The sequence below is a fragment of the Camelus ferus genome, chromosome 26, assembly GCF_009834535.1.
Source record: "Camelus ferus isolate YT-003-E chromosome 26, BCGSAC_Cfer_1.0, whole genome shotgun sequence".
In the NCBI taxonomy this organism is placed as follows: Eukaryota; Metazoa; Chordata; class Mammalia; order Artiodactyla; family Camelidae; genus Camelus; species Camelus ferus.
The window spans coordinates 16,483,210-16,507,704 of NC_045721.1; positions in this window are offsets into that span (position 1 = coordinate 16,483,210).

A 24,495-nucleotide genomic window follows, 5' to 3' on the forward strand; every position below is an offset into this window, starting at 1 on the left:
TACTAACTTACCCTGTCACCCATAGACATAATTTCAGAAAGCATTGAGGAAAAAAATGTTTATTCTAATTCTGAAATTATGCTCTCCATTTATTTGGTCAAATCATTGAATTTTGTAAAGATCCGTCAGGTTGACTCAAGTATCTAGACCACTTAAACAAATACCTTCCTACTGCAGAGATAGATGCATCTGATGAGCAAAACCCAACGTCCTTAAGCATCTGAGCACATGACTCTGACACTCTGGCCGGCTGCCGTGCAGCTTACTGTAGGATGAGACTATCTAAGCTTGGCTGTGGGGGATGCCACAGGAAATTTACAGGGATGTCGCGTTGCTACGTTCACTTCTTTTGAACCTCACTAACTTGAGGTCACATGCATGAGGCCCAACAGCTCTGAAATACTAAGATCCCAGTCTCTGAGAATTCCGGGCTGAAGGCAGACGTGGGTCTGTGGCGGACCCAAGTTAAAGGCAATCTTACGGAGGCTCTGGGGCTCTTCAAGCTGACTTCCTCTATTAAGACCACCTTCATGCCTTTCCATTCTAATGAGTTGATTTTATTTAACACTAAACTAGGGTTTTCTGTATTACTTCGTGTTTCCAGTTTTCACAATGAATGCTAGTATGTGTTTATACCAGTGCATACTTTTGTGTCAAAAGATATAAAATATATTCATATTGCATGCTCATTTTTCTTTCCTCCACGTGTCTAGGTCTTGGGATTTTATCACTACTTTGTTTGAGACTTGTGCCTTCTTCAACAGGAACAGACTGTGCCTTCGGGTGCTCTTGCAGGTCGTGTTCTCAAAAAGACATGCTCAGTTTTTAAACCCCATTCCCCATGAATGCAATCTCATTTACAAATAGAGTCTTTGCAGATGCAATCAAATGAAGATGAGGGCATACTGGATTAGGATGGTGTCCTTATAAGGAGAGAGAAACTTGGACACAGAGGCACTGACACACAGGGGAGAAGATCACAAGAAGACAGAGATAAGAGGCTGAAGTGATGCATTCGCAGGCCAAAGAACACCAAGCCTTGCCGCCCAGCATCAGAGGTTAGTGAGAGGCAAGGAGGATCGTCTCCTAGAACCTTCAGAGAGAGCGTGGCCCTGCCTACACCTTCATTTCTGACTCCCAGCTTTCAGAACTGTGTGAGAGAATAAACTTCTCTGGTTTTAAACCACTTGGTTTCTAGTAATTTGTTAGGATGGCCTTAAGAAACGGATATAGACGCCTTTTCTGGAAGCACTGCTGCTTATATAATGCTCTGTCTCTTTCATTCCAGAGAACGATTTCTTAATTAAATGTGTCATAGAGTACATCTATATAATTTTCTCATTTTATGGATATGGCAACTGAGATCTGATGACATTATTTGTTGTAGATCACAGAGATATAAAGGGAAAGAGTCAGAAAAATAACGCAATCTCCTGACGACTTGATTTGTGCTTCTTTTCAATGCACACAACTGCAAAGGAATTTTAAACTAATGGTTGAAAGAACAAACACATAATTCTTTATCATCCTTTCAGACTACAGTTATAGATTAAGCCGCAGTCGAGAAGTATATTGAGAGCTACAGGAACTAGCATCTCACTGTTCCAAATGCAGCTTAAGATTCTGCTTGGTTGAATAAATAATTTTTAAATACAACCTACCACAATGTCTTGGATTTTGCTCCTGACTATAAAAGTATCTGTTACTAGATTCACACTTGCATCAGCTTAACTTATGACTCTAGCAGATGAAACATTTTGTACTGTCTTTTTACCAAAGTACCCCTCACTCACATACACAGACAAACCTACAGTCATGTTTAGACCTTGACTGAAGCATTAGGTGTATGTGAAAAATCTATACAGTAATATATGTCCCAGTGAATAACATCTATTTCTCCCCCAAACTCTCCCCCAGACTGTGTGTCTCAAGAGCAAATATTAACAAGGGAAGGCTCAGCCTCAAAGCTAAAGCGTTGGGAGGATATGCTATCCCTAGTGATGGCGAGAATGGTGCCATCACAGCAAAAACAGGAAATTCAGAGCATACTGGTCATTTCATTTTCATTAAAACCAGACAATAAATCTTATTTCACAAGGCTGATCAGAGACAAAATTTGAGTTATTAACATTTTAGATTAAAACATATAACTACTATAATTAAACGTCATTTAGTTGTTACCCTTGTTCACTTATCAGTAGATACATAATAATAGTCAATGATATATCTACTTTTCTGAGTGCCAGAGCATGACATTGAATTTTCTTCAAAATTACTACTGTATGTGTACTTACTGCTGCTTTTTGGTGGATTGCCTTCAAGAATTATGGTTACCTTCGGAGGAATTCAGTCAAATTTATTTTGCATTGCCTTACTTTTTAGCTACCGAGATTCATTAAAATACAGTACCACCTGTGTTTCTTGGTATTACATATGTAGTGGAACCTATTTAAAATTAAACTTGTGTTTCACTGCTAGATACGTACCAATGTTCGTTGACGCAACATGTATTTTTTAACCATGTAACTTTATAGCAACTTCTTCAGTGTTTGTATAATATTACTGCATAACCAAGTCTTACTGAGCTCTTTATGATTTATATACATGTAGTATATACGTATGTATGAATATATATATTCAAGATGTATTTATATATGCAACGCTACTTTAAAATTAGTTCAACGCGTGTATGACAAAAAGCTCTTAATATTTTTTCAAAACATTATCTTTGTGTAATTAAGAAGCAGCTTACACTTCAGTTACTCTTAAACACTGGCAAATTGATACTCTGAATAGTCTACAGTTATGCTGATATGGTGGCTGTTAACCACACATGGCTATTAAATTTAAATGAATTAAAACAAATTAGAAATGAAAATTCAGTGCCTCAGTCACACCAGTCACACTGCTGGTGTTCAGTAACCATATGTGGCTAGTGGCTACCTTATTATACCGTGTGGATACAGAGGACGTCTGTCATTGCAGAGAGTTCTATTGGACAGTGCTGCCCTATACTTTTAAATGCTACAATTTAAAGTTGAAAAAGGGAGATTCTTTAAAAAGAATGTGAATGTGGCCCACTTATGTGTTCCAAGGAATAGATTTTTGGACTCTAAAACAAAGGCCAAAAGAAAAGGGGAAATAAAAGACCTAAATGTTTTTGCGTAAAATACTAAATACCCAGATGTCTTATACCAGATTCTTTTGTTTCTTCAGTTCTGGTTCCCCAATTCCTGAATCAAGTTGATGTATTCCTAGTAGCTATATTTTCCATTGCCTTTTCCACTTATATCAATCATTTGCAGGCTTCCTATCACATAACCAGCCTGTGTACCGTAGAGTGATAATCCTTAGCTACGTTGCTTAGAGTGTTCATTTCAATTAGAGATTTAGCTAGCTTTCTGAAAACATCCCGATCTAATTCTAAATTTCCTGGTACGTAAAATATAGTAACATATGAGCATTATAGCCAGCCTCTTTTCATTCATGTTATAGACAAATGCTAGGTGAATATAAGGATAAACTATATATAATTTATATGGTAGCATTACATCTCTGAAAAACTATATACACAATTTTTAAATTCATGATCCACCATTATTATTTGTTAATTCAAGGTGTACTTTAATTTTCATATACAGTTTTAATCCATACCTGGAAAGAGGAAGGGAAAACTAAGAAAATTCATACAAAATAACACCTCTGCTAATGAAAAATAAATGATTTAAACAGACAGAAAACAGGTGAATTGGGGACCTCATTTAAAGTCCCCGTTCCTGTCATTCATAATTTCTAGGTTTTCGTTTCAATATGAATCTTAGATAAGAAAAATGAACAAAGCATACCTTAGCCTTTTAAAGATTCTTAAATAATATGTCATAAAAATTGCTCAAGGTCAAAGCTCAAACATCATATGGGAAAGGTACTCGCTGTGTAGGGAGCTTTTACTAACACATGAAATAGTAGTTTCAAAGATGCAGGGCTGCCTCTAGCCAAAAACAGGAAGAAGGCTTTTCCCACAGAGATTATTGCTGTAATGGCATAGGCTCCTAGGAAAGAGATGGACTTTAATGGTGTAACAAGTCTTTCAAAACCCCACAGCAACATCCTTTGGTGTCCGGCCAGAGAGATGTACTCTAACAGTGGAAGTGCTACTCCCATCTCTCGCCCTGGTCATCAAAACAAAAAGAGTTCCACCTCACTATTTCTCGGTGGACAGATCTTTGCTATAAAATTTGAAAATAGGATACAGAAGATGTTCAAATTGTAAAGCTCATCAAAGTCATGTCAACTTAACAGAACATGCCATGAAATTGCCTAAATATTATAAGAATGCTCATTCAACTAGGTACCATGCACCAAACTTCCACAGCAGAAGGCTAATGCTCATTGTTGCCCAAGCAAAGATAAACACAGTTCATGAAAATAATAAGGAAGAAGGGGAGGGACTAGTTGGGTATCGATTATCAATACCTTTTAAAATTCTGTTTCCACTTTCTTTTCAGTCTCTTCTGACAGCTTTGACATCTTCAGCTATATCCCCTAGAAGATTCAAAAAAGGGTAAAAAAAAAAGATAAGCAAGATAATTAAAAAGAAAGTGTGTGTAGGACAGAGAGATAGGAGTCGATTACAGGGTAAATTTTACATAATTAATAAATTGTACAAATGTGTACTGATATTTTACCATATCTCCAGCACAATGCTATGTCCTAAAAAAAGACACTGATTTCAGTAGATTAAATCTAAATGTAGTAAGGATATATCTATGGCTTGCCTTAAATAACTTATGGAATCAACCAGCGCATGAATTAATCAATCAGACCCAATGAATCATTATTTAATAAAAAGTATATTTAGTGAAGTGAATGTTCGAGGAGAGCTGGTGCTCCCAACGTGGAGGGTGACACGCCAGAATAAATCTTTCTTTATTCTGCTTTTGGGGATGAGGAGTCTGACAGCGAACTCCTCGTCCACTTACTGGAGAGCGGGTTTACTGATCAGCATGGCGTGGCCTCTCCTCATACACCCCATGTCCATGTCGTATTTTTCAGTCTGGTGGGAGACCTGGCTAGAAAAAAGACAGCGCAGAGCTGGCAAACGAAGTTCCCACTGGGTTGCCACCTGTCTACGTGAACGTGGCTGCGACAGCAGTTGTGTGGAACTGCTTGTGAGCATCTCAGCAACGTCCCTGCTTCCCTTTACGCTCAGGCAGGAAGCCTGGAAAGCACACTTCCCAGCCTGAGTCGGTGGGAGGCACCCGCACATGGTCTAGAAGGCGCAAGAGAAGCAGCCCGTCATGCGGCTGCGTCAGCGGGAGTTGTGGCTTCAGCAGACAGTGGAGGCGAGTGTGGGCCCGCATGGCTCCCGGGTCCTCCTGTGAGTCACTCACTGCGCTGGTCCCTGCACTTGCTGGTTTTCTGAAGACCAGGAACAACTTTCTGGACCTAAAACACACCCCAGACCTTCCTATGGTTTTGTAAACTCCTAATGTCCTGTGTTCAAATACTTCCTGTAAAGGAATACCCAGAGTGGTTTCTCTCTTTCTGAATGAATTTTGGCCTATTCAGAGATGTAAGAAGAGACTCATATCTTACTTTTACTTTTATATTTAAAAGCAAAATAAATTTTAAAAATCAGCAAGAAAGAATCACCAGCACTGGAGTAAGGATAGCTAATGTAAGGGAAGAAAAGGAAAAAATAACTAAAAACGTTGGATTCCCATTCTTAGACAAATGTTAAAATATAATACACCCATGAAACAAAACAAGATATTATAGAAAAGAAATGGAGAATAAAAGGTAAATATAATAGCTGAAGTAATGACTCAATACAAGGATTAAAGAACAAATGTGAATAAATTAAAATAAAAAGCTTGACGACAGCAAGATTCAAAGATATGAAAGAAAACAGAAAAAAAATTTAAATGAAAGTATCAAAGAAATGATAAAAGAGGAAAGTCCAAAATCTAAAGAAGTGCATAAGTATTTAGATTGAAAGGGAAAACAGGTTTCCCAACACTTAAAAAATTGCTTTTTAAAAAACTTTTATCTTCACCTAGTTATGGATTGGCTAAACACAAAGAATTATAACATGATAGCAGGACATAAAACATGATGTTTATTTCATAAAATATAGGCTTTTTAAAATCTAAAGATAGACTGTATTATACAATAAATCACAGTAATATTTAAGCAAAATCCAGTTTCACAAGATTCAGAACTCTTTTTTATATTTTTTGTTAAGATGTGGAACAGTTTCAATGCCTTCAAAAAATCGAAACATACTCGTAATGGAAAATAATACGATTTATAATTAAGGCTTGGCTACAAATTCAGTCTGCTCCTTTTTACTTAATAGTGAAATGGAGTAGATTCTTTAGAACAATGTCAGGGAAGCAGAGGCAAGGAAATGGATGTTCTTTATCACGAGGACCAACACACTAGGAAGAGGGAAACTTCGTTGAAGATGACATGTAAGTTTCATCTTACACACCAACTCCAGACTATTAGCTCTGACAGTCTGGAAGGCTTTGCTAAAAGAGACTTTAAAGTTTAGTCTTGGCTCTGTGGGAAATTGCCCTTATCAGTTAGCAATTTCTCTTTTCTATTATAGAATGGGAAAGAGTCACATGTATCAACTACCTTCCCTTGACTATCTTGATATATTCTGCCCTCAAAATTACTTCCATATATTCGTCCATATAGTCTTGTGTTCATCTTATTACTGACATAATGAGAGAGCAGCACTGGAAAGAGGTATATTGTCTATGCCACTTTTTCAGAAAGGTTTAGATCTTTGGAGGGTAATGGGCAACCTGGACCTCACCCATTAAACAAAAGAAAACAAAAGCATTGAACTTAAGTCTCTGGCACTGTGGTAAGTAATAGTGATATCTGGGTGAATTAAACCCAATTCTTATCTTCAAGGAAGCGACAGCCTGGCACTAGAGAGAGAAATAAACAAAAGGTAAGAATATAATGTGAGAAATACTTCCATCTCTGTTGCACAGAATGCTATACAATCACAGCAAACAACTAGCCCTGGTAAAGGAAGGGGAAAGAATTTCTCTAAAAAGAAAAACTTTAGAAAGGAGGCTTGACGAATAAGTCAATATTTGCCAAAAATTGTAAGTGGTGGACGAAGACTTTCTACGTAAAGACATGAAGGACACAGCATGCGTAAAAGTGCTGAGCTGCTAAAGAGTACAGGACATTCTAGTCTAGCAGCTGCAAGGACACATGGGTGGGGTAGGTAGGATGGATAAAGAAAGAGTGAGAATTAAGCCAGACAAACCAGGTTGGTTCAGAGAGTGGAAGGCTTATTGGGTGCTAGGGAGTTTGGGCTTTCTCAAACAGAGATGAAATGTTGAGATCATACACTCCCTTAGAGTGTTAGTTCATGGGCATTACCTCCATGGCAACCAGGGACAACGCCCTTGTAAGTGTGTTGGGTATAGTCACAGAGCTGGCATCCTGTGCACTCCATTCACGTGCCTTACTCTTATCCCCCGGTGTCCAATACTCTAGTACATAAACTGTCTACTAGCGTTGCTTTTGCTAGGTGGCGCTGTCACTCAGGAGACTTGGAGGGTTTGGTTGGGGATTTTTTTTCCACTTGATCTTGATCACCTAAAGGTGATCTTTTATTCTTTAAAGAAGTAATCCTCCCCTCCCATTATTAATACCTATTATTCCCAATACATTTGTTTTTCAATTTCAGCAAGAATTGACTATGCCATGTTCTTCCTTGACTCTGGGCTCCTTGAAAATTTCCTAAGGCAATTGGCTCACAAAAAAATATTTTTGTAACTTTTTAATTAATAACAATTATTGTCAATAGAGATGGGTGAGTGAGAATAAAGTAACAGGTTCAATACAATCCTTACTATGTGCTGTGTAAGCTAATAAGAATTTCCAGTTTCCCATCCTGCGTGGTGTTACTATAGCACTCGGGACAGGTTCACTGGCAGAAAAAATGACCACATGTTACAGATAAGACGCATCTCATATTATAGCTGGGATCCTCTTAAATAATAATTGGACACGGAATTATTAATAAGTCAGGCCTCAGGCACCATCCCTAAGGAATCAGGTAACATGGACTGCATCATACCTACATGATATTCTTGCAAGGATGGACTGTCTCCAACATACTTCTGCCAATCCACATTTCCTGAACACCACTAATTTCGCTCATGCAAGCTTCTTTCTAACATCCACTATGAACCTGAACACCTCTAATTTCACCAAGGAAAATTCATTTCTACGGTTAATTATGCTAAGTAACCAGGGCCTCGGTTGTTGATGAGAGATAACCAAGCTGAAACACTTGTAGGAGTAGTTTGAATGTCTATGATGCAAAAAGACATGTACTACAATCTGGGAATATGAAGAGAAATAAGGCAGAAGCCCCAGTCTTGTGAATTCACATTCTGGTTAGTTAGATAGACATGCAAAATAGGCAATGGTAATAGAGCATGGATAAAGGTGTGCACCCCTACTTATGGGGTAAAAACTGACTGGTCAAGTCAATTAGGGTAATACTATCCTCTTGTTCTTAAAGTTGATTCCATTATCCAGGCCTAAACTAATAATTTTTGACATTACTCTAGTCAGATACTGCTTTAGAAATGGCACATGACACCTTTTAGGGCCAATGAGACAGAACAGAAGTTTTGTTGGGATTTCTGGAAAATAAATCTTTCTCTTTTAAAGCTTCCAAAAGAAACATTCCTTCTTCTAGTCTGTGTGATGTATCCTTAAAAACCTGGAACTATAGCATCTTGCTATCATGGAGGCAGCCAGTCTTAAGAAAAATCTAACATCAGAGAAGGAAAAGGGGAGAGATACAAAGAACCAGTTCCTTTGTACACAAAGATATGCTGCTGGATCAAACCAGCCCTGAAGCTGTAGCTCTCATAGGTTTTCCACTAAAACTGAATTTTCCCTTATATTAGTTTTCTTTCTCCTTTCCATTATTTATATTTGAAAATAATTAATTATAAGTGTTAAAATAGGACATAGAATCCAGATTCCAAGATCTGTATTTTATTTGTTCCTCAGTACGCACTGGCTAATAAAGCCGTTGTTTTGGCCAGTCACTTAAAGTAGATAAATTATAATAAATACACTCAGACACTGGAGTGGTCTGGTGGAATTAACCAAACCACCAGTAGTTCTGGGATCAAGTAAACATTCAACATGGTTTGAACTAGCAGACATTCCCTTATAAGATACTTAGCTGTAGAAGAAAAAATAATCAGGAGGGAGAGAGAAATGATACCAAAAGAATCTTAAGGAAGAGACTGAAATGGAATAACCAATCCTCAAAGGCAGAGTTCTGCCTTTTGTAAAAAAGCAGTTCTATATAATTCATAGAATGGAACAGAAAAATTTTTTAAAGTAACTATAAAATCACTGCAAGATGATTAGGAGCCAAATCTTTTAAAATCAGGATTCAAACACATCTATTACAGAGTTAACCTATCCTCTAGTGAGTAAGGTTTAGCTGAATTCCTTATATGACTTGAGGTCAAATAAAATACATTTTTCAAGTGCTTTGAGAAGTTAGAGCACACATCCTCGTGCTTGTTTGGAAAATTTAGCACAGCAGCAGCATTCAGAAGTAAATCCCAGCCCTACAACCTGCATAGAAAGAAGGTATCAACTGAATCTTATTATTTCTGCTGCTTCTCTGTTTCCTACACAATCCAAGGTAACCGAAAAGAATGAAATTAATTTAACTTTTGCAGACCACCAATTTATTTCAATAAATTTCCAGAACATTTGTACGTGGTTATTTTGTAATACTGGTGTTTGGCAGTTACTCCATCCATAAAAAAAGAAAAATGCCTATTCTACAGCCTCAGTTCAAAGTGTTGAAAGGATTATTCTTATGCACTAAATCCCACTGCCAGCCACACTTGGCCTGTTACCCAGCAAGAAGTGCAGGTGCAATGTGAAATAAGGGCAGTGCTGGCCATAAAGAGCGCTGGTGAGCTACGGCAAAGAAGGAATGATGCGCGCACATAAAAAAGACTGAGAATAGTCTCAGGCAGGGTTCCGCAATCTCTACGCCATCAACATTTGGGGTCACGCCTAACACTTTTCGTTGTGGGCAGTTCTCCTGTGCATCGTGGGCTGTTTAGAGCATCCCCAGCCTTCACCCACGGGACGCTACTAGCCTCCAGCTGTGACCATCAAAATTGTCTCGAGGCATTGCCAAAAGGTCCCTGTCCTGGCTGAGAACGACTGGTTCAAGTAAAATAATTTCCAAATGAAATGATGATGAACTGATGCTTTATGAGCGTTATCTGATTTTTATAGGGCCTTGAAAAGCAGATACCATCAGTTTATCTTAATGGAAAATAGAATTAGCACAAGATGGAGCAAACAATGCCCCAAGGTACAGCAGTAGTCCTGGATTCAGACGCTAAATGTGTCTGGTACCGTGTTAGGCCCTGGATGCTGAGCAGAGACCAATACGTAATTTTTGTCCTCATGGAGCCTCTAGTCCTTGGGCTTCTGGCTGAGGGGGTGGTATGGAGACAGAGGGCTGTGGGAAGATGGCCAAGACTCTGCATGCAGCCTTGGAGTTGGGAGGAGAAGTGGTCAGGGGAAGTTTTCTGGAGAAAGACCTGGGGGGTGAATTGGAATTAGCCAGACTCATGGAGGTCAAGATGGAGTTTGGAAGCGAGAACAGAGAGGAAGAGCATTCCAAGGAGCGCAAACAGGATTTACACACGCCAGGAGTTAAACGAGAACGCGGCGCAGTTCAGCGTGACTGGAGAAGACGGAGAAGAGCTGACTGTGCTGCTCAGTGTGTCTTAAATGATGAACTGGAAACCAGATCAATTATTTCCTAAGACCCTCATCACATGTTGGGAAACGCTTACCTGTGCTTCCAAGGAAATCCTGGTCTACATACGTGGATCAGCCGTGGTATTGGTTTGACCACAGAATTAGTGCTGTGTTCTTGACTAAGCATTAACAATGAAATAGAAACAGGAGGATGGGATCACTTCCAACTGTTGAAAACAGAAAGTAGTAAGTACTCAGTGGGTATTAATATTATTTATTTAATTTTATTCATGTTATTATTTACCTCCATATAGCTTGGCACTTGTTTGGCCAGAATATTCTCACTCACACACACATCTAGTAAAAATATATACAATTTCATCGAATGGCAGACGCTGTCTAAACTGTGTCGCTAATATTATGAAGCAAGAGGCACGAGGGACCTCAGAGGTCTATTCTAAGCCTGAGGGAATCAGATCTCCAGGAGTCTGTCACCCAGAACTGGGTTAGGTGAACTGTCCTGGGAAGGCAGACCTTTGAAAAAAGTCCTAGAGCAGACAGGTATTTACAGTGTGCATCAAGTCACGTAAAAGACGTTGTATGTGTGCTCTATGAGCATACTTTGTACATTATATTTAAAGTAATTTCCTTTCAATAAACATAAAGAAAACATTTAACTGGGTCTCAAGATAGAGGGAGCCAAACATTCTCTTTGGTGTTTTTTCACTGTCTTCAGCCTGTATTTTCAAGCTATAAACTTCCTCATTACTCCTAATGGATTTAGGAAAATAGGGAGATGTGGTGTGGTTTAAAAAAATGCACTGGCACGACAGCCAAGAAATCTGAGGGTGATACATTATAATCTGACACTTTATAAATAGCATACTTGACACTGTTGCCATAGATAAGTCACATGAATTGATCGACATATGTCCTGACAACCTCACCAGGTTGTCGTGGGGATAAAAATAATGAATTCATGTTAAAGTGCTTTAAAAAGTGAGATGAGTAATGAACATATCTTTGGGTGTGATGTTTGCATTTTATGGTTCCCAAATTCTAATCATCTACATTTTCAAACGTTTTTAAAGGCTCCCTTTGCCTCCACTAAAGAGAGAGAAGAACCACAGGAATCGGACTTTGGATGGAACCTTACAGGAAACTTAGCTTTTTCCTAGACTTCCGGGATTCTTTCCTCAACCCTATTCTCAGGGACCAGCACTTTTTTTTTTCTTCCTCATGCCCTACCCCTAGCCAAACTCCTTTCTCTCTACAAGATCAAAATTAACTTATTTACAAAACAGAGAGTCCAAACATAGAAAACAAACTTACCGTTACCAAAGGGGAAAGGAGGTTGGGAGGGATAAATTGGGAGTCTGGGATTAGCAGATACAAACTACTGCATACAGAAGAGATAAACATGATCCTACTGTATAGCACAGGGAACCATATTCAATGGCTTGAAACAACCGATAATGAAAAAGGATACACACACACACACACACACACACACACACGCACACACACGTATGTATACCTGAATCACTATGCTGCAGACTAGAAACTAATACAACATTGTAAATCAACTATACTTCAATTTAAAAAAATCAAAATCATAATGTCAATAGCTACAGTTTCTCCCATATTTAAAAAAATTAAAAATGCACCCAAAATCCTTTTTTGGTGCCATTTTTCTCTTCAGCTACCACCTATTTTTTCTCCTTTACAGATAATTATCTTTTAAAAGTTACTTGTACACATGGCTTCTGTTTCCTCTTCTATCAATGTGTCAGTCCACTCCAATCTACACAGTGTGTCCCTGAGTTTCCTGATACCTGTGTCACCAGCTACTGAGGGTGTTTGTCACTCCTCAACTCACCTGATCTGTCACTCATTCAACACCGCTGCCCACCTTTCTTCTAGAAAAGCCGCCTTCCCTGCCGGCCATCCATCTGTGAGGCTTTCTCCTCTCTGTCTACTTCTCTGCAGGTTCTGCTCCCCTCAGGGAGTCTTATAGCTCCTCCTCTAGACTTGACCGATAATTTTTGGAATTCTGAAAGGTTCTTTCCTTAACCTGTTTCTATTCTTACTGTATAGCTTTTCCCAAAAGGTGTCTTTTGAAGCTACAGCTCCAGTAACCTCTGTGGCAGAGTTCACTGACCCCCGTAGATGTTACCTTCTCTCTTACAGCAGCTTATGAGAGAGCATTCCCTTCATAATACTCATCAGTTTCCTCTCTCAGTTACCCACTGATGCACAGCTGTGTTCCCCGTTCTGTTCTAAAACTAATATGAGAAGAAGCTGTCTCTGTTTTATTTACTTTTAAGTTCCCGAAGCCTAGCAGAGTTCTTGCCACACAGCAGACACTTGATAAAAAAAGGATTAACTGAATGACTGAAGGACAGAATGTAGAAATGAATGAATGGTGAAATTGTCAGGGATTATTGGCTACATGGGACACTCGGTGTTTTCTCTGTTTCTCCAATTATAAAAACAAGGCATGTTCCCTCGGCTTACTCAGGTCCCTATTTATAGGTCACCTTTCGGAAAGGTCTTCATTGATGGCCCTACCTAAAAATAAAAAGCACACTTTCCCATCATCTGCTGTCCCTTAGACTCTGCTTTTTTTTTTTGCAGAACTTAGTACTGTCTGACATAATTGTGTGTGTGTGTGTGTGTGTGTGTGTGTGTGTGTGTCTTTGTTTTTTATATCCCCAGACTAGTCAATGGTGAAGGGAAAGGGAATGAATGGTGGCAGCAGTATGCCCCAGGAAGAAAGAGTATTTTATCACTGACATTGTTTAGAATTGAGTGATATTAAAAAGATGACTGACATTTGGTGGGTTATTTTTTTTTTTAATTCTCTACAGACAATACACCCTTCATTACCTGCATTTAAAATGAATTGCTCTCTCTGCTACACCCTTAGGGCACAGATGTAAACCCCACCAGAACAAAGATAGTTTTGGAGGGGGGTGGTTTATGGCTTTTTTTCCATGTTAGATAATTTAAAGGTCAATATAAGCATTTTGGAAAATAAATATTAACAGAAAAAGAATAGAAAAAAATAGCCAGTCATAATTCCTTCATCCAAAAGTTTGAATGTTTTTAAAACATTTTAACATGTTTTCTTCCACCTTTTTCTATGTATCTTTAACATAACTAAGAAAATGAAATGTACTTATATACCTGCAATTTAATTTTTTTTCCTTAAAAATTTCCAAGTAGTTCATTGGACACAATCTGAAACCAGACAGCCACAGTTCCAATCCCCGATCAGCCACCTGACTGTCCTGTGAGTGCTGAAGTCACATACCTAACTAACGTCTTTGAGCCTCAGCTTCCTGATTTTAAAAACAAGATAATTATATAACTGCCTCCTTGGGTTGTTACAAAGATTAAGAGAGATAATCGATGTGCCTGGCTTGTGGTACATGTTAGTTTTGGAGGTGTGCAGCCTCTGAAGTGGTCCCTGATGATCCTGGCCTCCGGGTATTAGCATCCTTGTGTAATCTCCTCCCTTTGAGCTTGGCCTGTGACTCAGTGCAAGAGAAGTGATTAGTGACTCACTGCTAGAGAACAGAATACGGCCAAAGTAACAAGGATGTCACTTCTGGAACTGGTTACAAAGAAACCGTGGCTTCTGTCTGGCTCACCCTCTCCTGCTGTCTCCTCAAACTCTGAGGGAAGCCAGCTGCCATGTGTGAGCACTCCTGTGAAGAGGTTCATTGTGGTAAGGAGCTGAGGGGGGCCCCCTGCCAACAGGCGGCAAGAAACTGAATTCTGACAGCAACATGAAAGAGCCTGGAACTGAATTCTGCCCTGTTGAACCATCAGATGAGACCACAGCCACAGCCCAAACTGGACTGCAGCCTTGTGAGAGACCCCGAGGCACGGGCACTCAGATAAACCACGCCTGGATTCCTGATCCACAGAAACTGGGAGACAATAAATGTTCATTTAAAGTAACTTCTACATTTTAGAGTAAGTTGTTATATAGCCTTTATTAATGGGCAATTTCAAATGTTGGTGAGTATGGAGAGTCCTCTGTAATATAACACTTTTCTTTCCAAGTTTTTGAAAAAGAGATATAAAACAGGACTGAGAGATGGGAAATCAATGTATCTTTTTTATCAATAAAAGCTAAGCTTCAGTATATGGCTTAGTGTGACAGCCAAATAATCTTTCTAACTGAATCTGAGAAGTAGGCGAATTTAGAGCCCTACCTTGGGCAGCACTTGGTGGAACAGACTTTCTCCTGTGGCTGGAAAGAATGTGACCCTGGAGAAAGATTCTTTACTGAGGAGAAACAGAAAGCAGAAGCATTCTGCAAGCAGCTGGATTCCCAAAGGAAAAAAAGGTAGAGCAGATCATGTCCAATTATGTCTTTAACCAGTTATACTAGGAGCAGCATGAATAATGGGGCAGAGTAAGACCAGAAGGCAACCACCTTGGCTTTCCTTGCACCTAGAGGGAACTTAATCAATACTGATTAAGTATACTCCCGACCTAATTTTAGTCGTTACAGACTGCTTATGAATATCACTGTAATAGTTTTACCAATAGTCTTCATGCGTTTGTACTCCAATGTATTAAACTAATCACCTCTTGCTAGAAATTTAGATTATTTCAAACTTTTAGTGTTATAAATATTGCTGGCATGAATGTCCTTCTCTTTATTTCCTTAGCATAACTCCCCAAAAAGAGAGTTGTTAACTCGAAGGTTATGGGCATTTAAATGTTTCCTCTATATATTGCTAAATTGGTCTCAAAGATGATTAATTTCTACTCCCATCAGCAGTGTATAAAAATGTGCCTCCAATCATTGAAACCTTGGATTTTAGACTTTACTTGATAATCTTTGCTAATTTGATAAGTGAATCATAGCTTATCCTTAATTTAATTTGCAATTCATTGATTATTAGGTTAAAGACTTTTCATTGTTAATTGGCCATTTGTATTTCCTTTCCTCTGAATTATCTGTGTGGGTCTGGTGCTCACAGATCTGCTGGCCTCCTCCACCTCCATCTATAGGGCAAACACTCAGTTGCCCCCTCCTCTAGAGCAGTGTGACCCCACAGAGAAAAGGGCCTGGGAAAATGCCACTGAATGTTTTGGATTATTCTTAATATTTCTATAATTCCATTTTTTAAACTTAATTTTTCTAGAGTCTTTCATACTCTACTATTGCTCATAATAACACCTAAATATAGCGTGATACAATGTCAGGTATTGTTCTAAGGGCTTTGCATAAATTAACGCACTGAATCCTCATACCGATCCTATGAAGTAGTTACTATTCTTATAACCATTTACAGAAGAGAAAGCTAAGGACAGAATTGAAAAAAAAAAACAAAAAAAAAACAACTGAGTAACTGTTTTGCCTCAGGTAAAACAGATAACAGGCCCAGAGAAGGGATCTAAACTCAAGAGCTTTCATGTGAGGGTCTTTGAGATTATCCACTAATCCACCCAGTGCAACCCTGGAGGATAATGGACTCAATTTTTCCTAACAAGTCATCCTCAGTGAATATTGTGTGCACATTAAAAGTGATAAGGATTCTACCCAACTCTGATAAGGTTTTAACAATAAAAATGATTGTTTTCAAAATTGAAGAGTTTTTTTTTCTGATTACAAATAATTTGTATATTTTGATGTTTAAAAAGTTCAAGGAGTGCAAAAAATACAAAAAAAAATTATATAAGTTCATCCTCCAGAAGTAGAAAAAGCACAGTATAAAAAAACTTAGAGGAATCTGAAATTCTATTTGCATATTATTGTAACAAAATCTGATGGGGTAAGGGAGAATTAAAAGCATAAAATCCTACTTGCCCTAAAAGAATTTCATTCCACCTTTTGACTATATATATTATACTGTAACATTTAGATGTTACCAAAGAAACACAAATATTGGGGGAAATTTAATTACTTGGGTTCACCATTTTAAACTCAATTATGGAAAGGAGATTTTACTTAATTAAAGAGAAGAAACAAAGCATTTAAAAACAGTCCAGATAATCTACGATATTTGTGTTGCTTCCTCTAATTCTATTTCCCCTTCTATTTAGACCATTAATTTGTTCCATTTTTTTACATTAACAAGAAAGAACTTAATGCGTACTGAATCAAACTTATGTAGTAAATCATGGGTGAACACAATTTAAGAGTACACGGAATCCTAAAGCAATGCTATTAAAATTGATGGCTTCTATTTTACTGAATATTCTAAAAATTATGGCAAATATTTGAGATAAATTAAAATAGATTTTTGGTTAACGGGGCATTCAAAAATCATACAATCCAAAAACTAAAAGTTCAAGCCCACTGTTTTAAATGTCACATTTATTTAATTTAAAAAAAGTTAAACTGTAATTTTTAAACCCTAAAATAGTCTTTACTTGAAAACCCTTTTAAACTAAACATTGATTATTCTTCTAAAATCATTAATTAACTCATGCCTTCATTGTCAGTGTTACAAAGTGAGAACTGATCCCAAATATATATTTTCTGGTCTTAAATTAATACCTATTTCACCTGTTTCAAACTACTGTGAAAAATTACACTTCACAGTGTAGGGGCATCATACAGCCAAGCAAAGGCAAGCACCACATCCTTCTCTGCCTGTGTGACAACGCACCTGGTTCATAGCAGACAGGTGACCAATAATCGTTGCCTATGTTTTCTATTTAAAGGTAAATATATTAGATCTAGAACATTTTCTGTTTTCACGCCAGTGTATCACGAAGCTTCTCTTTCACTAAGTGTTTAAAATGCACGGCTTTAAGAAAAACAAAAAAATACAATCAATTATTTTGGCAGCAATGGAATGATTCCTCTGCGCTTGACGTCTTTTGACTCCCTTTGATTAAAAATCAGATATCTGATTGAATTTAAATTGTAGGAGTTTTTTTCTTTCTCTGTTTTTATTTTCCCTATTTTCCTCCCATGTGTAAGTACTGATCTATACTAGAGCTGCATGATACATAGAAAGGGCAGAACTAAGGTATACACTAACCACCTCTCACTGACATGTAACTTTGAGCAAATTTCCCATTTGCAAAATAATAGCACCTAATATTATTACCTCATAACACCACCTAACAAAATCACAATACTTTGCATTGGTCACAATATTTAATAACCACCACAGTCTTTGTCTATTCTTAGGTACTCTGTAATTTCTCTTCAATGTTATTTTTACTTCTGATTATTCAAGGTAATCAAAGATGTGCTTTTTTCAAAAATAGACTTCCACAGAAAATAGGAAAATTCTTAAAATGTGGATAGGGAAAAAAACCTAAAAAGATAAACATTTTGGAAAAGATTGACAGAGTTGAAATATTCCAAAATAGATGACATGATGATGAGATACTATGTGACAGTGATTAAGTCCCGTCTCTTCTATTTCTGGTTTTGTTCAGAGCCAGCCAAGGAACATGAAGGGAGCAACAGCTCACAAGAGCTTTTTTACTCCCTACCTCTGTTGGTAGACCTAAAGGTCCTTTGATATGTTTCTTGTTACACAGAGAAACTAAGTGTGTCCTAGTTGGTGTCAGGCTAGCCAGTAACATGGTGTGGGGAGAGGCTCATCCTGGCACCAGGATGCTCCAGGCTGTATCATCAGCCCAGCAGCCATGGAGGACGTTCTGTGCTGCAGCCTGCCTAGAGAGCAGCTATGCCCAGCCTACACCGTGATGATCAGAGATGGGGGCACACAGACTCCATTCCTTCTCTGATCATTGGCCTTCTGTTACACCGACATCAGGTGTTGCTTAGTGTTGGCGTTGAAGCCAAGTTATGTAAGCCCTAAGACTCACTGATTTTTTAAAACTGGCTGTGCACACTGACACAAATCATAATACTTTTCTGAACCAAAAACAATAAACCCTAGCCAATATATATGTTTTACCAACTTACAAACTAAATTAGTGTTGTTTTTTCCCTTAAAAATATAATAAAACCAGAAAATAATCCAAGCAGAAGCAAAACTGTATGTGTCCTAAAACCGTTAGAGTCAGTTATCAAAATACTGTCCAAAAGGAAGCTAGACTAAACTTATGCTTTATTGAGTCAAAGTCCCTAGTTAACCCAGTGATAATATACTTTGAAGATCTGGGAGAAAGAAGGCAAGCCTACAGTCTTGAGTGAGAAGCTCCAAATTTTCACACATCCCCTTTGTTCTTCTCCTAATTACACTGAGGCTTGAAGCATTGTTTGCACCTGCGGGAAAGGAGCTGCTCCCTCACAGGGAATTTTGTCACACGCCCTTTCCAACCTCTCCATGCTCAAAGACTAAAAACCCATCACAGACCAATGGGATTGATCTCTCCACCATGAAGTCGTCTACAGTTTTCCCAATTAGAATTTTCTCTTCCATCTGAGGACTTATCAAAACATGTTATCAAGACCTCTGGGGACAATCTTTAGACAATTTAAACAACATTAATAAAGCATGGTGAGTTCACGATCCCCCAATCCCTACTAGGTACGGGGTTCATTGAAAATACCAGAATGCTGCTACCAACAGTCCTGAAACTAGAAGAGCTTTCCCCCACCAAGCAGTAATTCCAGAGGTGGACAGCCAGGGAGACTTCTCCTGAAGTTGCCTTCTCTGTCCCTCAACGCGGGAGCAACCCTAAGCACCATGTTTTCATGCACTAGCGTGCAAAGGCAAGAAACAGATGGCAGCATGGAAGAAAGAGTGTCCTTGTCCCCTTCTGTCTTTGTAGGGAGGACCTAGAAGTCTTCCCATTATATCTCAATAGAGGTCATGCCTACCACTAGAATGTACCTCTGTACCCCAAGATCAAGGTACCTGGTGAGAAAGAAGAAGAGGGCCAGGGGTGGGATATTTTGCGTCATCAATATACCGTATCTAATTGAGAGAAACATGTGATACAGCAACTCTGTAAGGTAGGGGAAGATTTTGATCTTTTAACAACATCAACAACAAAAAACCCTGAGGTTCAAATACAATAAGTAACTTGTCGTAGACCATACAACCAGACCGGAGTGGAGCAGGACTGAAGTTTAAGTTTCTCTCACTCTGAATAGTTTCAGTCTTCACATTACGTTCATGTATTAATTCTCCTTTTGATTGTTAAATTATTTAATTGAAGTGGTATGTTTGCTTCAGCTTTGTATGTTTACATATTTATTGTATAAATAAAAAATAACTCCCTGAACTCTATTCAGCAAGGTATTAATTTCCATCAAGATACTGAAAGGCTCAAGTAGAATTTACAACAGGAAGAGAATGGAACACTAGAAATAGTAGAGTTGAATATGGAGTAGATAGGGAGCCAGTGGGACTTACTGTATGTGAAAATACAAAACTAGCTACTAGTTATACGGCAAGAAAAGTATTACTCTTAATAATGAATAATAACAACACACCAGCAGTTACTGCAATCCCCACAGTGTTTTCTGTTAGCCTAATGATGTAGGAAACAAGGCATTAGTTATTCTAGTTTTGCTGTTGACTTATGCATTTCACTAGTAACGTGTCTTAACAGATTTTAAGATCACTCATGATAATCTAAATGGTGAGAAGAAACACCAACATATTACCTAAAGCAGTAATTCTGCACATTAAAATACTATGTTCAAAACTGACACTACTATTAGTAACTGCCAGCATTTACCCGAAAATTATTTGTGTAATTATTTATACTTTTTTTAAAATATGATATCTCCCTGTTGAATTGTGACATAGACTTCTGTCATTAGAATTAATTAAGCATCAAAAAAAACCAGTGTGCATGCACAAAGAATCGGCGTCTTTTTCGACTTCCATAAAGTCTAGTGTTCAAAGCTAGGATTTGTGTACAATTCCATTTTAAAATACATCTATAATCACTTTTTCTACCTTCAAACTGAGCATAAGGCTTCAGGCTGCAATATCTTACACCTACGCATTCCAGCTGCCTTAGTTCTCCTATCCCTTTTATTCTCTCCTTACCTTTAATTAAAATGCATTAAAGAAAGAAAAAGGAAACAAATGGTTGTAGGAAGTAGCATTTAAATGAAAACACTTGCTCTAAATGTTGCCATTTAGGAAATCTATGGCATGTTGTGCAGCTTTGCAAGGTGTCCACGAGTACACGCGAGATAACATAAGCATTATTGATTAGAATGTTGGATGGAGTGAAAAGGACTGTTCCTGGGGTCTGACTTCCAGATGGAATTCTCAGCCTATGAGCTAAAGCGTCTCCTGAATCTTTCACTTTTTGAAATCATCTGTGTTTTCATAAAATTTTAAAATGCATATAACATTGAGTTACTTTTCTATTGCTGCTCTAGAAAATGACCACAAACTTAGTGGTGTAGACAGTATGAATTTATGATCTTTGAGTCCTAGAGGTCAGAAATCTGAAGAGATTTCTCTGGGTTAAACCTAAGGTGTTGGAAGGATTTCGTTCCTTTCTGGAGGCTCTGGGGAAGGATCCGTCTCCTTGCCTTTTCCAGCTTCTAAAAGCTGCCTTATTCCTTGGCTCACAGCTCCCTTCCATCTTCGAAGCAAGCAACAGCCAGTCGAGTCACATCCTGTCCCTCTGACAGTAACTTTTCTGCCTTCTTCTTCTGCATTTAAGTGCTTTGGTGATTACACTGAGCCCATCTGGACAATCCAGGATAATCTTTCTGTCTTACATTCAGCAGATTAGCAAATTTAATTTCATCTGCTACCTTAATTCCCATTAGCCATGTAATTTAACATATGCAAAAGTTGCAAGGATTAGGACAGACACATTTTTTAAGAGGCCATTGTTCTGCTAACCACAAACATACACAGATATACTCCACTCTAATACAATTAGAGATATAAATATGTAGTAGTCCAACATTTTCACTCACAGATTAGACATATTTAAAGATCTATAAATGACCCGTATTTGAGCACATGGATAATATATGCATAGAAATGAAGCTCACTTTTTATAACAGATGTATAGGCAAAATTGATATATATCCCTAAATAAAAGTCACATGTTACGTGCACAAGAGTAAATATAAGATCTCTCTGCCTCACTGCCCCAGTTTTTGCCTTACTCCAACCTACTTTTTGTAATGAGGGGTTGACCAGAAATCTCTCCTCCAAGAAGCAAAGGCATATTATCACATTTGTACACATACAGACCCACTTACAAACACACACCCACACACCTAATCAGGTTTCTGAATCAATTCTATCTGAGGGAAGGAAAGCTCTTCTATCCTGATTTCCAGGGACTTAGCTTTTAATCGCTGTTGCTAAGTCCACTCCCATGTTGTTTCCTGGGCTGAAGCCATTCTAATCCCATGATATCTAATTCTGATAAGAAGGTTATGGTTATACCTGAATGTCAAAGTCTGAGTCCCCTGTCTCCTTTCAGTAGGAGCAAACACCAGACATCCTGGTTCATCTCTAGCTATGCGTTCACATTCTGAGGAACTGTATAACCATACCTCGTATTTTGATTCTAGGAGGATCCCAGAATCCTTACTGCATGCTGCACACATTGGTTTTAGAATGTAAGATCTTCCATACTCAGATTAACTTATGACATGGCTAGTGCGAAGAAAATTGTATTTATTACACAATGACTTTTTTCTATTGGGAATGGAAGAGAAGTTACACTGGCAGAATTCACTCTGTCTTAAATAATGTGCTCAACCTAAAATAGCTGAAGAAGGCTGAGCTTCTGAGGCAGCTAAATTCCCCAAAATTCTATTCCTCTGAGACATTAAGTCATTGCAATAAATATTTACTAAACACATACGTGCCAGGCTTAGCTCTAGGCACATGGGATCCATGAGTGTAAATAAGAGAAAAATGATCATGTTTCACGTTTCAGAGCAGTGCATTCAGCAGCCTCAGATAAAGGGCTTTGCCACAAGAGTTCACTATGCAGGAAGGGAGCACCACAGCAGGCTGCCTTTCTTGTGGTCTTGTTTTTCCCTAGCCCTGCTTCTCCTTCAACTTCTCTTATATTTCATAATTTACCTTTTAGTGCATTCTTTTATTATCACTCACCTGTCACTAGAATGTAGCCTCCAGGAAGGCAGGGAATTTTATCTGCGTTGGTCACTGCTGCATCTTCATGGCCGGGAACAGTGCCTGGCCTGCTGCAGGTTCTCAAGAATGATTTGTTGAATGAATGAATAAACAAGTGAGCTTTGCCTCACTTCACCTGCTACGGGCTGCCCCCGCTTTGGCTCCCGTGTCATACTTTATCCAGTTTCTATGGTCTAAGTCTTCATTGCAGATGCTGAATAAAGGGAAGCACAATTATTTTGTTGCTTTTGCTCTCATAGCTTTTGTTTCTTCATCTGTAATATGAGGGTAATAAAGGTTTTATTAGCTATCTACTGCTGTGTAATAAATGACCCCAAAATTTACTGGCTTAAAACAATTTTAAAAAATAAATTACAATGTATTATTTTGCATCGTTTTTATGGGTGAGGAATCTGGAAGTGGCTTAGCTGGCTTACTAGCACCAGGGTCTCCTCGCCAAGATCTCTCACGAGGCTGCAGTCAGGACACTGGCTGGAGCTGCAGTCATTAAAGGCTTCACTGGGGCTGGAGGATTACTTCCAGCGTGGCTCACTCGCATGTGTGGCAAGTGAACGCAGGTTGTTGTCAGGAGGCCTCAGTCCCTCGTTCAATGGACTTTTTCATAGAACTGCCTATGTGTTCTAACGTGGAGCTGGCTTCCCTCAGAGAGCAATCCTACTAGCTGCATGGGTCAGCCATGTTCACTGTAGCGGAGAGAACACCTGAGGCATGACTACCAGGAGGTGAGGATCATGGGGATCAACATCTTCAAGTCTAGAAGATACTTGGTAGGTGGTCGGCATTTAAAGAATTGTACACGTATGGTGTCAGGTGCACAGTCACGAGGAAATGTCAGCTCCTCCTGGCTCCTCAGGCCTCACTGAGCTTTCTTCTAGTCATAGGTTATCTCTCAGTGCTTTGTGTAGACGTCTGTCTCTATCTATGGAATTCAGATCTCTTTCTCATCTATTCATTCATTCAACACGTCTGCTGTCCTCAGATACTACGGGACTAGGACAACAGTATCCACCTCAAATATACATTCTTGGCACTAATCACATGGCGAAATAATGACCCTAAATTGCAGGACTACCCCTGTGGTATCAGAATGTGCCATTTCTTGGCACCTATGCAATGATGTTATCTCCCGGATTTGCAAAGCACACCTGGGGTCTGTCAGTGGTAAGTAAGTTGGCCACCTTCCCTAACCCACTCTGATAACTTTACTTTTTCAACATCACCTTCTATGCTTCTAACCTTTCTGCACACAGAGAGAAATCTATCACGGCCTCAGCTTGGGTGTAGTGGAAGGAAACCACTGCTGTCTGGGTCATACAGAGCTGTGCAGAAAGAAAAGGCATAAGGAAGCAAATGAGAACAAGTCTTTGACAGAAGACTGAGGACCAAGCTGGGAACATAGAAATAATAATAATAATAATAATAATAATAATAATAATAACAATAATAATAATAATAATAATAATAATAATAATCCTTCTAAAATGAATCCTTTCATCAAACCTGAGATCAATTAGTAGGAAAAGAAAAAATTTTTGTAAACCACATTCCTCTTAAATTGTTTTCAGATTCTAAGCTGTTTATGAGAGCTCTCCTATAAGCATTATTTTGCACATTTCAAGAAACTAATCATAAGCTTTCT